Source organism: Mus pahari, chromosome 10 (genome assembly GCF_900095145.1).
Source record: "Mus pahari chromosome 10, PAHARI_EIJ_v1.1, whole genome shotgun sequence".
NCBI lineage: Eukaryota > Metazoa > Chordata > Mammalia > Rodentia > Muridae > Mus > Mus pahari.
In genome coordinates, this window is record NC_034599.1 from 44,471,150 (window position 1) to 44,483,263 (window position 12,114).

The 12,114-nt window shown below is 47.2% G+C and overlaps 1 protein-coding gene across 1 annotated transcript in view; it reads left to right on the forward strand.

Moving 5' to 3' along the window:
* The first annotated feature begins 2,795 nt into the window (after nucleotides 1–2,795).
* The window catches only part of Drd2 (dopamine receptor D2), a 66,718-nt gene continuing 57,399 nt past the window's right edge, over nucleotides 2,796–12,114 (forward strand). The window contains exon 1 of the mRNA XM_021206954.2: nucleotides 2,796–3,117. The gene's annotated coding sequence lies outside the window, so the exon portion shown is untranslated. The remainder of the gene's footprint in view (nucleotides 3,118–12,114) is intronic.

Consider the following 12,114-nt stretch of genomic DNA (forward strand, 5'->3'; position numbering starts at 1 on the left):
GGAAATTGGTCTGTACGGGTGACTTTCACAGACAGCTGTTGAAACTCTCTGGTAACTGCTCTCCCATGTCAGTGAAAAACAGTGCCCTGAAGCTCTGTGCCTCTGGAGGGGCTTTCTTTTCCTTCAGGGTGGTTTGTCTCGCCCACCACCCGTCCCTTCACTAAGTTTTCCCATGGAAGGTTATGGCTATCTTAGCAATTTTAGTAAGTGGGAACACTGCGCCTCTCTAAGTGTTTCTGTACCACCACAGACACAATCAAGCACAGAAGGCCGAGCTCATTGTCTTGCCGCAAACCCCTGACCCAAGAAGCAGACCCACACCAGAAGCCAAATCTGCCAGCACCTTAATCTTGGACTTCACAGAAAATTCAGTCAATAACATGATTGCAACACTGATAGATAGAAGAGCATTAGCCTAGATTCCTCAGGAATCACACACAGAAGCAAAGTCAACAGCTCAGGCCTGTAATCCCAGCACTGGGGAGGCAGAGACAGGTAGATCACTGACCGGTCAGGTTAATCACATTGATGAGCTTCCCTACAATGAAACACTCTGTCTTGAAAAATAAGGTGGGGAAAGATTGAGGGAGACCTTTGATGTTGACCTCTGGAATTCATAAGTACACATATGCACAGGCTTACATAAATGTGTGCATATACTTAACCCACACATCAAAGATAGAGGTAAGTCAAAGACTTAAGATACATATAGGGTAGAACATCTCAGCTTCCTAGCTCTGTAACATACAATCAAGGGGTTAAAAAAAACAAACTATTGTATTTCTGTTTTTCAGGAAGCATATGAGGTTAAAGGGTGTCCCACTCCCACCGGATGTACTTGGATTGAGTCCAGTTCTGTCTGGTGGTAGGGGAGGCACTGAATGACCTCCAGAGGGCCCTGGGCAGCCAGGAATCTGGAAGTCTGGTGCAGCCATTGCTTAACCACAGATGTTCCCTGCCATCAATCACTCAGAGCATCTGTTTTCTGCACTGCTTGTTTAAAAAGCAAGGCGTTTGCTAATTGAAAACTAAAAGATCCATCCGTCTCACTCACAGCCAGCATGAAATCACTCAGCCATGCATGGTGTGGGTAAAAAAAGGCAGTGCAGAGGTGTAGCGTCCATTGAGGTCACTTGGCTGGCTCCTGCTTCTGCCTCCTCAACCAGCAAAGCCAACCTCACCATTTAAGGACAGCCTGAGAGTTTATTCATATATAGCTCCTTCATTGAGTGTTCACCTATTATCCTCGGTGCACCCTAGAGAAGTAAGCATTGCTTGGACCAATGTAAAGATATAAACACGGAGAGCCAGAGAGATTAAACAGTTAAAGTAACATCTACAACTGGCAAGTGAGAGAGGCAGAATACCAGGCAAGGTGAGAATGCATAGAGGTGATGGGTTGAGCAGGACACAATCCCTATCTAAGTGGGTTATTTCTTGGGATGAACATGTCCAGGGCAAATAGGAAAACAGTGGGGATTCAACCCTATCTGTAATGCTTGAGTGCCTTAAAAGCAAATGTGGAAAGTTCTAATGTTTCTGGTAGTTCTAATACTTCCCTACCACCCCTAAAGGAGACCCACGAAAAGTCCATATCCAAAGAATAATGGACAGGGGAGGCTACATCATGTTCAGGAAGTTTCTACTCCTTTAAATGCCTCCACAAATGGCCATATCTAAGAAAAACGTGCCATGTATCATGACTGTTCCACTGCTCAGTCCCCGTGGGGTTTGGAAGGGCATACCTCTTTGGGCCCCAGTTTCCACCTTTACATCAAACAGGGATTAATTGAATATTAAGGTCTCTGCTTCCAATCTTAATTTTCCAGAGTTGTGTTGATCGATGGAAGGAGTTTCTTCTTTGTGGCTAAGAGGCATGGCCGCTTGCTGTATGCAGAACGTCCTCTGTGCTGGTGTTTGTGGAATTCTGTGGTGCCTTCTCCTTGGGGACTTGCATTGGCCCTTCAATGCCCAGCTCCTGTCAGGTCTCCCTGTTGGTACTCCACAGCACCTGTTTAAGCTACAAGTGTTTGGAAGTCTCTACTCTGGATTGGCCCCATGCGAGCAGGACCCTGTTTTTATTCCTCTGTTACTCCTGAATCTCATATAGAAGCTGGCAGAGGCAGGACAGAGGGACAGAAAGCACCAGCTAGATCCGAGAGGAAGAAGATGAAAAGGTTCCCTGAGTAGGGCTGAAGGAGATCACATTTCTCTTCCTCTCCCTCCTCCTGCTCCTCAGTGCAGAGGGCAGAGTGAGCTGGAACTCCCAGGGCAATCTTTATCATTTCCATCTTAGATCTGCTCTGCCCAGGTCTTCCTTTGGGAAAGTACAACAGCGGAAACTAACCGCTGTGATTTTCAGACGCAAGGTCTGTACACGGACTCTGGATGTCCTTCAGGAATCTATTTCTTCTTTAAAGACTTGGTGTAGCACTGGTAGTGCTTCAGCTAGCCCTTGGCCCTGACTCCTCAAAGGAGGGGATCAATGGGCTAATGTTGTGAATGCTTGACCAGAGTAGGTTTGATGGACAGGGTGTTACTTAATGAATGTAGGGGGACACCGGCGAGCAGTCCAGAGCACAGGCTACCCTCTAGTCAAAGCCAGAGATGGATGCAGTGTCTCAGCTCTCTCCTGGGTTCCTTCACCAGGCCCCATAGTGCAGAGATAGCTCTGGGGCCCTGGGTGGGTGGGGCCTGTCCCAGGGGCGGGGTTCCCGGGCGCCTCGTGGCCAGGGTGACCCCGCCCCCTCCTCCTGTGAGCGCGGCGCTCTGACTCCACGGAGCTGTCCAGCCTCAGTGCCGGAGCTGGTCGCCTCTCGCGCGCAGCGCCGCCTGCCCGCCTCCCCGCCTGGTCCCCGCGCTGCGCTCCCGCCCTCCCGCCTCGCCTCGCCCTGCCCCGCCGCGGCCCGTCCACTGCTCCCCGCGGGCCCGAGCCGGCCGAGCGGCTGCCCGCCGGGGATCTGAACGGCGCGGCGGGGCCGGGAGCCGAGGGACCCGCAGAGGGGACCGGCGGCCCCGGACGGCTGCCGGAGGGGCGGCCGTGCGTGGATGAGGCGGGAGCTGGAAGCCTCGAGCAGCCGGCGCCTTCTCTGGCCCCGGGCGCCCTATGGCTTGAAGGTAAGAACTGGCTGGGTGGAGCGAAAAGCAGCCTGTGGCCTCTGCACCGGTCGAAGCGTCCAGAGCTGACCGGCCGGGAACAGAAGTTTGTCCAGCCACTCTAGCGCCGCCTGTCCGGGAGCACCCTTTCCACTGAGTCTCCGTCGGGGAGATTGGGCCCCGGGCGTCGGAAACCTGAAGGATGGTCATCCCCAGTCCTTCTTACTTCGCGTCTTTCGCGCTTTCCTGTCTGGGCGGGAGTCCTGATCCTGGGTAACAGTGGAGTGTAGCTGTGGCTTCAGAGGGTAGAGCAGTGTCCTCCTGGTATTCAAGACTAGAACCCCAGGCGCGCACTAGAGTTTCTCACAAACCAGAAGGAAGAAGGGTTGTTTTTGACCTTTCTGTTATTGGTGCAACCGGAGACTTTTGAAAGGGCTAAAGCCAAGGTTGATGGTGAAGCTGCTTCCGGGAGCGGTCTTCCATCCATAGGCTTTCTGCTGTCCTTGGTGCTGAATCCCGTTCTCTGTCCGCTGCTCTGTCACCCAGTCCGGAAGAAAGCCGGGTATTTTAGACGCATTTTCCCCAGGGAGTGTAGGTGACAGTAGGGGTCCGAGGCAGTGATGGAAAGTGACTGCCCATCTCTGGAATGGATCAAGAGCCCCACTAAGTCCATATGCGAAGAAGCTTCTCTAAGCGTCAAACAGCGCTTCCCTTTTTCCTTTTTTTTGCGGCGGGCAGCCTGTGAGGTTCCTCTTGAGGAGCAGAGGTAAGAGAGCCGGTTGCCACCTACACAACAGGCTTTGCCATGGACACAAGGAACAGCATTGCAGCTCCCTGGGGGATAGGCCCTTGTTCTCAGCCACAGGGAAACTGCTTCAGCGAGTCATCTTTTCCTCACTGGGCACCTCACTGGCTTCTTTTCTGGGGCTCCTGAGGTTGGATGAGGTGCAATCCAGTGTGTGGATTTATGGATTCTGACTAGGCTGCAAACCTTTGAGGACAATCCTTGCTTCTCTCTTCGGGAACTAGATGTTCAGCCTTACCCCAAGCCCCGCTTCAGATGCAAATACCGTGTTTATGCCTGACCCAGCCGGCCTCATTAGGGCTACTTGAGAAAGCATTCTTTTCATCTTTCCTATGTGCTGTTGTTTGATGAGGGTGGGCAGAAAGCAGCCTACAGGGGTGCAACCGATTTCAAGAGAATCGGGAGGCTGATTTACTGGGTCTCAGCCCCCTGCCTTGGACTTTGTGGTTTCGTGTTTGCAAATGCACTACGAATCTGTTTTCTTGGGGGCTTTGATAATCTCTGAAGTCAAATGTGGAAGAGGGAAGAGATTTGGAAGGGTTAGACCCAGAAATAAGTGGGACCTCCCAGCTGTGGTCTTCTTGCTTGTTTGTGCAGCTGGGGACCAATTCCAGGGTCTTGTATCCACTAAGGAGGTGCTCTACTACTGAACTAAAAATCAAGCATTTCTCAGCTTTGGTCTCCTAAAGAATGTTCTGAGTTCCATCAACCTTCCTTGCTTAGAACATGAAGATTCTGATCTGCTGTAGAGGTCCTTGGCAGTATTTCCCAAAGGGATTGCAAAGAAACCTCTGCATCTGAATCATCCAAGAAGCTGGTTAAAAATTCGTATTTCTGCCTCTTTTCCAAATAAAATGCTGAATTAGAATCTAAAGTTGACGCCCATAAAGCTATGTCTCACTAGGTGATTCATATATATATATATATATATATATATATATATATATATAAAATATGCTTTAGGGAAAATACCTTTCATGAAAACTCGAATTTCTAAGGAATCTGTGCACATTTTTAATGGATACAAATTAAAGTCTCTCATTTACTTATCAAGCTGTCTCCTAACGTTATTCAAGTTAAATTCTTCAACTATGGGGCTGGGAATGGAAGAGCCATCCACCCGATTCAGACCCTTTCCTCAGTCCAAAAGTACAACCCAATTTCCCCTCTTCCACAATTCTCCTGACTTTGGTTTTTCTCATACAAATTTTGTTTTGGTCTTCCTAAGACTCACTAATATGGATGCAGATAGCCTTGTGTAACTGCTATTGTTCTCTGGAGGTCAGCCTAGTGTGTGCCTCTTTCCCACCCTCTCTTGTGAGTGATGGTCCTTTCTGCTACCAACAACTGCTCTTGAAATGCCAAGACAAGATTAGTTCAGCCTAGTAGCACACCGTGCTTCCCAAGGCTGGTAGCCACTCGTTCCTTCTTGGCAGTGACTCCTTAAATCTACTGTTTTGAATCTTTGTTCCATAAACTGGAAGGTTTGTGGGGATGAATCAGCCATCAGTCATCTACTTTCCAAGTCAGATTATTTCTGTTTATGACACGCAAACCTAATCTCGAGAATAATTTAGAAGAACCTCAACATGAGAGAAGCTCAGCTTCTCCTCTGATACCAAGGGAGGCAGAAGGGAGCTCGGAGTCACATTAAAAAAAACAAAAACAAAAACAAAAACATTGCCTTAAATATTCCTGAGATCAATCTGCTGAGGCCAAATGGGTCTCATGTCACTGTTCTCTGAGAAACAAGGGTAAGGGGAAAGATGCATGGACTCTCATGGAGAGAGCTGTCTCCGTCTCCCCTGCTAATGAAAACTGCACTATGAAATTAAGAAGTATGTACAGTGACTCTGTGTGTGTGCTGCAAACATTCATACATACATGAGCACATGGGATGAGTATGATGTATAATGAGACATCCTTGAGCCGACTCTATCTCTTCCAAAGATTCATGTTTTTTCAGCTGATGCTCTCTACAAAACTTGAGTGTGAGGTGCTTTGGCACCTTCACAGGTTGTGTTGAATCCAAGCTGAGATTTTGCGAAGCCATCTTTGTAGAGCCTCTCAGAGTCATGTTTTATATCAACTACTCCACTGTTACCTAAGATTTTAAGTCTTGGAGAAAACTTAGAATATGGCCCAGTCATCCATATTTCTTTCAGGTACTCTTTTCTTTCTTTCTTTCTTTCTTCCTTCCTTCCTTTCTTTCTTTCTTTCTTTCTTTCTTTCTTTCTTTCTTTCTTTCTTTCTTTCTTTCTTTCTTTCTTTCTTTCTTTCTTTCTTTCTTTTCGAGAGAGAGGGTTTCTCTGTGTAGCCCTGGCTGTCCTGGAACTCACTCTATAGACCAGGCTAGCCTCGAACTCGAAATTCACCTGCCTCTGCCTCCCAAGTGCTGGGATTAAAGGCATGCACCACCACACCTGGCCCTCTCTCAGATACTTTTAACAGGACTTTAGAGCTTAAGATTCTTTGGGCTCCTTGGAGGTCATCCTCGATGACCTTGTTTCCAAATAGGGCAACTGTCCCCAAATACTGAGCTTCCTTCTATTATCCCCCAAAAGAGTAGTGTCAAGTGACCAGTTCCTAGACTCTCGAATTTGACTTAGTGACCAAGGCAGCTCAATCTTACCAGGTGCTCTGGTCACACAGGGAATGCATGAAACCCACAGACTCTAGAAGGTGTTTTGCTTAGTTGCACTTCTCGCCAGAAACCCTCCTGTGCGCCTGTGTTTTTAGTCACTTAGCTGAACTCCAGTATCACATTCCCTTCTTTTTATCCACAAAAAGGCATCTTATGACCCTGGAAGGATGCTGTGGCTTGTCTTTGGGCCTGTGCACCCCCACCTCCAGATTTCCATAATTTATGGAGAGACTGGGGATGCGAAGACTGTTTATTTGCCAAGTCTGGGTGGTAGACTGATGTTATCGCTGTACTTTTCAGTACCTCTAAGGGTGCTGGAGTCTAGTGGTAATACTCTCTGCCTCTCATTTTCCCCCATCATCCATGTAACTGAAGATTTTTTCCTTATTTAAAAATATAATAGAATCATACCATCATATTATCTACATGCATAGGCTTGATAAATAGCTTGATTATAGTGTTAGCCTGTGATGATGAAGGGGAGAGAAAAACCAAGACCCAGGCTCTTGGTTTGCAGATGAGTCCAGAGAAAGGTGAGACACTTGCCTTTGGGACAACACATGTTGCCTCATTTTTGTCTCTTGAGGTAAACTCAATGGGTTAAATTGACACCCTTGGCAGACAAGCTGCCCCTGGGAGAGAGTGCTCCATTCTTTCCCTAGGAGACACAGAGATGTTCTTCTTCAGAGGAGCCAGGGCTCCTGTTGGCTCAAGTGTACAGGGAGGAGCCAGAGATGAGTCACTGGGGCCTGGGGACTCCCTTGGATAGAAGAGACTATATTGTTGCAATGCTCCAAACTCAGAGAGACGGAGCTTGATTGGAATGTTTCAGAGACTATGGGGCAGTATGTGTGTGTGTGTGTGTGTGTGTGTGTGTGTGTGTGTGTGTGTGTGTAAAGGTAAGAGCAGAGGAGGATTGCTTACATGGGCTCCCAGAATAGGCTGATGTTAAAAGTACACTGTAGCTTTATGCAACATGGGTGGTTTTGTCCTAATCTTAGGTCACCTGCAAGGACTTCCTCTTTTCCCAGGGGGCCAAGAGGGAAGTCTGCTGTCTGCTCAGGTAAGAAGAGCAGGGAGGACCCCTGACTTCCCCAGAGCCCTTGAATGATGTCAGCTTGGTCCCAGAGAGAGAGAGTTTAGTCTCCAGTGGCTCAAAGCACTGCCTATCATCACAGAACTGCAGCTGTGGCCCCAGGGACCCTCTGCTGTAGATGTCTGGGAGAAAAACGAGCTCTGGGGGCCCCATCTATTCATCACTGAGCTCCTTTAGAACGTGCCTACCCCCCTGTTCCCACCTCCGCCTTGTTGTTATTGTTTGGGTCTAAGTGGCCCAGCAGGGAAAAGGCATTAGAAATGAAATTATTTCTGTTGCATACTGTATAATTGCCTCAGTTCCTTCCTGTTACCCCAGGCAGCAACATCACGAGTAGTTCCCTGGGAACCCTTGGTCTGAGACAGAGTTTGGCTCACAAGCTCCTGTAGCATGGCTGCTTATGACAACTGGGCCTGCTCCCCCGCCCCCTCCCTCCCCATTGCCAGCCCCATCATTACAGCAGCCAACATTTAGCACTCATTGCTGTGGGTAGGACACTGTGGTCATTGCTTGGCATGACTTGTCCATTTCAACTCACCGTCCTCTAACTACTCTGGAAGTGGGTGCTCCTCTTATCCCCGTTTGGCAGAGAGAGGCACATAGCCTTAGAGAAGTGGCTCAGGCAAGGTCATGCAGCTAAGGTGCAGGGTGGAGATTCAAAGCCAGACTGTGTGATGGCTAAATGCTAGGCCTGGCTGGCTTATGTAAGAGGCATAAATAATGAGAAAGAGAGAAGACTGGGGATGGGGAGAGTCTTCTTTTATTTCTTTCATGTGTGGCAGGTGGGGAGAGAGAAGGAGGAATGTGTGTTGGTTCATGTGCTCTTGCACACATGTACCGAGGCTGGGGGAGGATGTGGGTGTCCTGCCTTATCGCTATCTGCCTAATTCCCTCAAAACAGTGTCTCTCACTGAAACTAGGGTTTGCCCTTTTCCGTTAGACTGGCTGGTTCCTCCAACCTCACTGCTGGGATTATAAGTATGCACGGATATGGCTGGGTTTTATGTGAGCCCTGAAGATATGAACTCAGGTCTTTGTGCTTGCAGAGCAAGTGCCCTTAACTACTGGGCCATCTCTTCAATCTGGATACGTCTTCTTTAATAAGGGAAATGCTTGTAAATTTTGCAGATGATACCAAGAAAGTAGAAGGTGTATGAACTTACTCTGTGGCATTCTTAAATTTGAGGACTACCTGAAAAGTTTTGCTTCACCCTGGATCTGAGCTCCTTTGGCTGCAGTGAGCAATGAAATCCTAGGTTCGGGAGGCAGGGGTAGAATGGAGGTCAGAGCAGTTGCACACGTCTTCCAACTTGGAAGGAGGACCAAGAGACAAGGTGGGGACAGTGCTGGGGCTTGGTGATGGGCCTTCTTTCCCATTCAATCTCTTTAAGGAATGAAAAGCAAACTCCTGTTGACATTCATGTCTGTTTGTTATTTTCTTATAATAAACACCTGATTGAACAGTCATTTGTCTTCAAGACTCAGCTGCTTGACTACATAGACAGTAGAGGGTGGACAGACCCAAGAACCAACCAGTGGAGGGGTAATCCCTGAGAGCTGCCTTGAAGAACTAACCAACTGGTGTTTTTGTTTGTTTGGTTTGGTTTGGTTTGGTTTTCTGGTGGGAAGCAACAGGAGAGGCCGAAGTATCATTGATCGGAACATCTAATTTACAAATTAGTTTCTACAGGTACAAAAGAAGGGAGCCAAGATGACTCCTAATATATTTGAACTCCCTCAGGATTCAACAGTACAAGAGACTCCATTAAATGGATAGAAAAATGATATTTACCTTGAAAGAAGCTAGAAGGTTTCTGGCCTGTTGTTGAATCTTGCCATATATTTTATGGATAATGTGTACCAACAGTTTGCTCCCTATTTAACCCCTTAAAACAATCTAGGATAACAGGTAAGCCTGTGACCTCATAGGCTTGGAGTATGGTTCTAACTCTGACACTTTCTTGCTATGTGATCAGAGGCAGACTGATTAATCTCTACCACCTTGGGTTGGTTTGTTTGTTTGTTTGTTTGTTTGTTTGTTTTGTATGAGTGGTGATAATGTCAGTGCTAACACCAGTGCTAATGACTGAAGATAACAGACCCGAGGCCCTGGAAAGACCCCTGTTTAGTAATCACTGGGTGATCACGATAGGGGCCGTTACTGCTAACTACCTCCCCCCTGATTCAGAAGCTGATTTTACATCTCTGAAATGACGTTTCTAAACTTCCACAGAATCCAAGCTTATGCTTCTTTCTTATATTCTACATTTATCCTTACCAAAATTATTTGGCGGGCACCTGTCAGAAACTCTTACTCATCCCAAGGGAGAGGGATTTGAATAGCTTTGCCACCCCTTTGAATTAGGCACAGCTGAGCTCTCATATCACCCCACACAAGCCAGGAGGAGGCATTCGTCTTCCTGGAGATGGCTTTCCATGGCCTCATTTACCCCATCACATTCCAAGTCCTTCACCTGCTACCTTGTGGTTGGTCCTTCCTAATTGGCAGAGACCTGTGGTGTGATGTGTACCCCGAGAAAGGCCATTTTAAGATAAGAAATAAGGGCTCAGGAGATGCTCGGTGGGTGAGTGTTTGCTGTTTAAGCAGGAGGATCTGAGTTTGAATTCTGGCTCTTATGTAAAAAGCTAGACATAGTCAATTGCTTTTAAAATGCCATCAGTATAGGAGAGGGCAGAAACAGGAGGGTGGGTCAGGTTGTTTGGACGCCAGCCTATGTTCAGTAAGAAACTCCATCTCCAAGGAATAAAGCAGAGCACGATAAAGCAAGACCCCTAACATCCCCTAACCCTACCCCTCTGCCCTCTGCACCTGCACACATGGGCATGCACACCAGCACACACACACACACACACACACACACACACACACACACACACACACACACAAGCCAGAATAAAACAAAATGAAACAACACTCCTCCCTCCAAAACAAAACAAAACAACCCATAGACTTTCCATCCTCTGGGGATGTTAGTAGCAGAAGCAAATGCCATTCATGTATTGACGGGAAGAGCGGCCCTGCCTGAGAAAGGAGTGGAATTGAATAGCCTCTGGTGCTGATGCTTTCCAATTCAGAAAGTGACTTATCCTTGTGGGCCTTTCTATGAGTCTTTGCCTAGGAAGGACTCTTGTATGTGATATAACTACAGGCAGACAACATGTGCTTGCTTCTTAGTGATGGGAAGAGATTTTTTGGAAGATTAGTTGCAGATCCTGTTCCCAGGTTAGCATCCTTGGCTGATCCTGGTTTAGATTCTGAGCATCTTCAGCTCTTTGATTCATTTACAGTAGGTCTAGGACGAGAAGTACTGACAATCAGAAACTAGCATTCAAGGCAAGGATGCAGGGATCTCTGCGGTGGATCCATGCTCTGATACACAGAATTCTCTTTAGTGATATATACAGCCAAAGGCCTGCTATGACTTGATAAAAGCTAATACATCTGTGGTCAGTGTTCTCTAAGGAGCTGGGGGAAACCGGTAATGCCCATAAACCAACACTGCCCTCTAATTATCCCTGCAGTGTCCTTAGTGACAATCCAGCATAGCCAACCTCCAAGGTGGCCTTTAGACGCCTCCCCCAGCATCCATGTTCTTGTATGATCTGTTCCTACACTGAACAGGGAACACGTGTGTGCTGATAGGACAAGACCTAAAGGACAGAATGTGCTTTCTAAAGACAAATCTCGAAAGGATCACAGCTTCAACCCAGTTCTCTCTTGGATTGCTTTTCTGGAGAGAGCTAGGAAATGCCATGAAGCCATATTTGGAGCCCTCTGGAAAGGTCTACATGGCAAAGAACTGAAGTTTCAGCCACTGGGTAAACTGTCTTAGAAGGCTCTCCAGATAAGCCTTCAAGTGACAAGAGCTTTCAATTGACAATAGCCCACATTGTCACTGGAACCTTTGAAAGACTTTAAGCCAGAACCTCTTATCTGAGTGGTTTACATTCCTGACCCACAGAATCTATGAGGCAACGTAGTTATTGTTTTAAGTTGCTAAGTTCTGGGACAATTGATTATGCAACAATAGATAACAGAAACTCAGAAATTATTCTCTATGATTATGCCAACTTGTCTTCTGCAATTTCGTGGAGTCTGTTCACTGTCTGCTGTATAATAATGGCTGATACTGCCTCTTTTAAGCCTCCTCAGTGGCCTCTCTGCTTGTGTTATCCCGAATATTGGAAGCTTATGTTTTGCACACCATGGCCCAGAGTCCCTCCACCATCATATTTTCAGACCTGCTTCTGGTTCCCATGTTCTGTCTTCCTGCATCTCTATTCTCCGGGTATCCTCTGCTATGGTAGCTATGCAACGTAAATTCTGTTTCTTATTCTGTCATCAAACTATTATTCTTGAACATCTACTGCATGCCAGATATTCATTTTGGCTTCAAATCCATCTGTGAACACAGCGAAAATCTCAGCCTTCCTGGGATTTATACTATATTG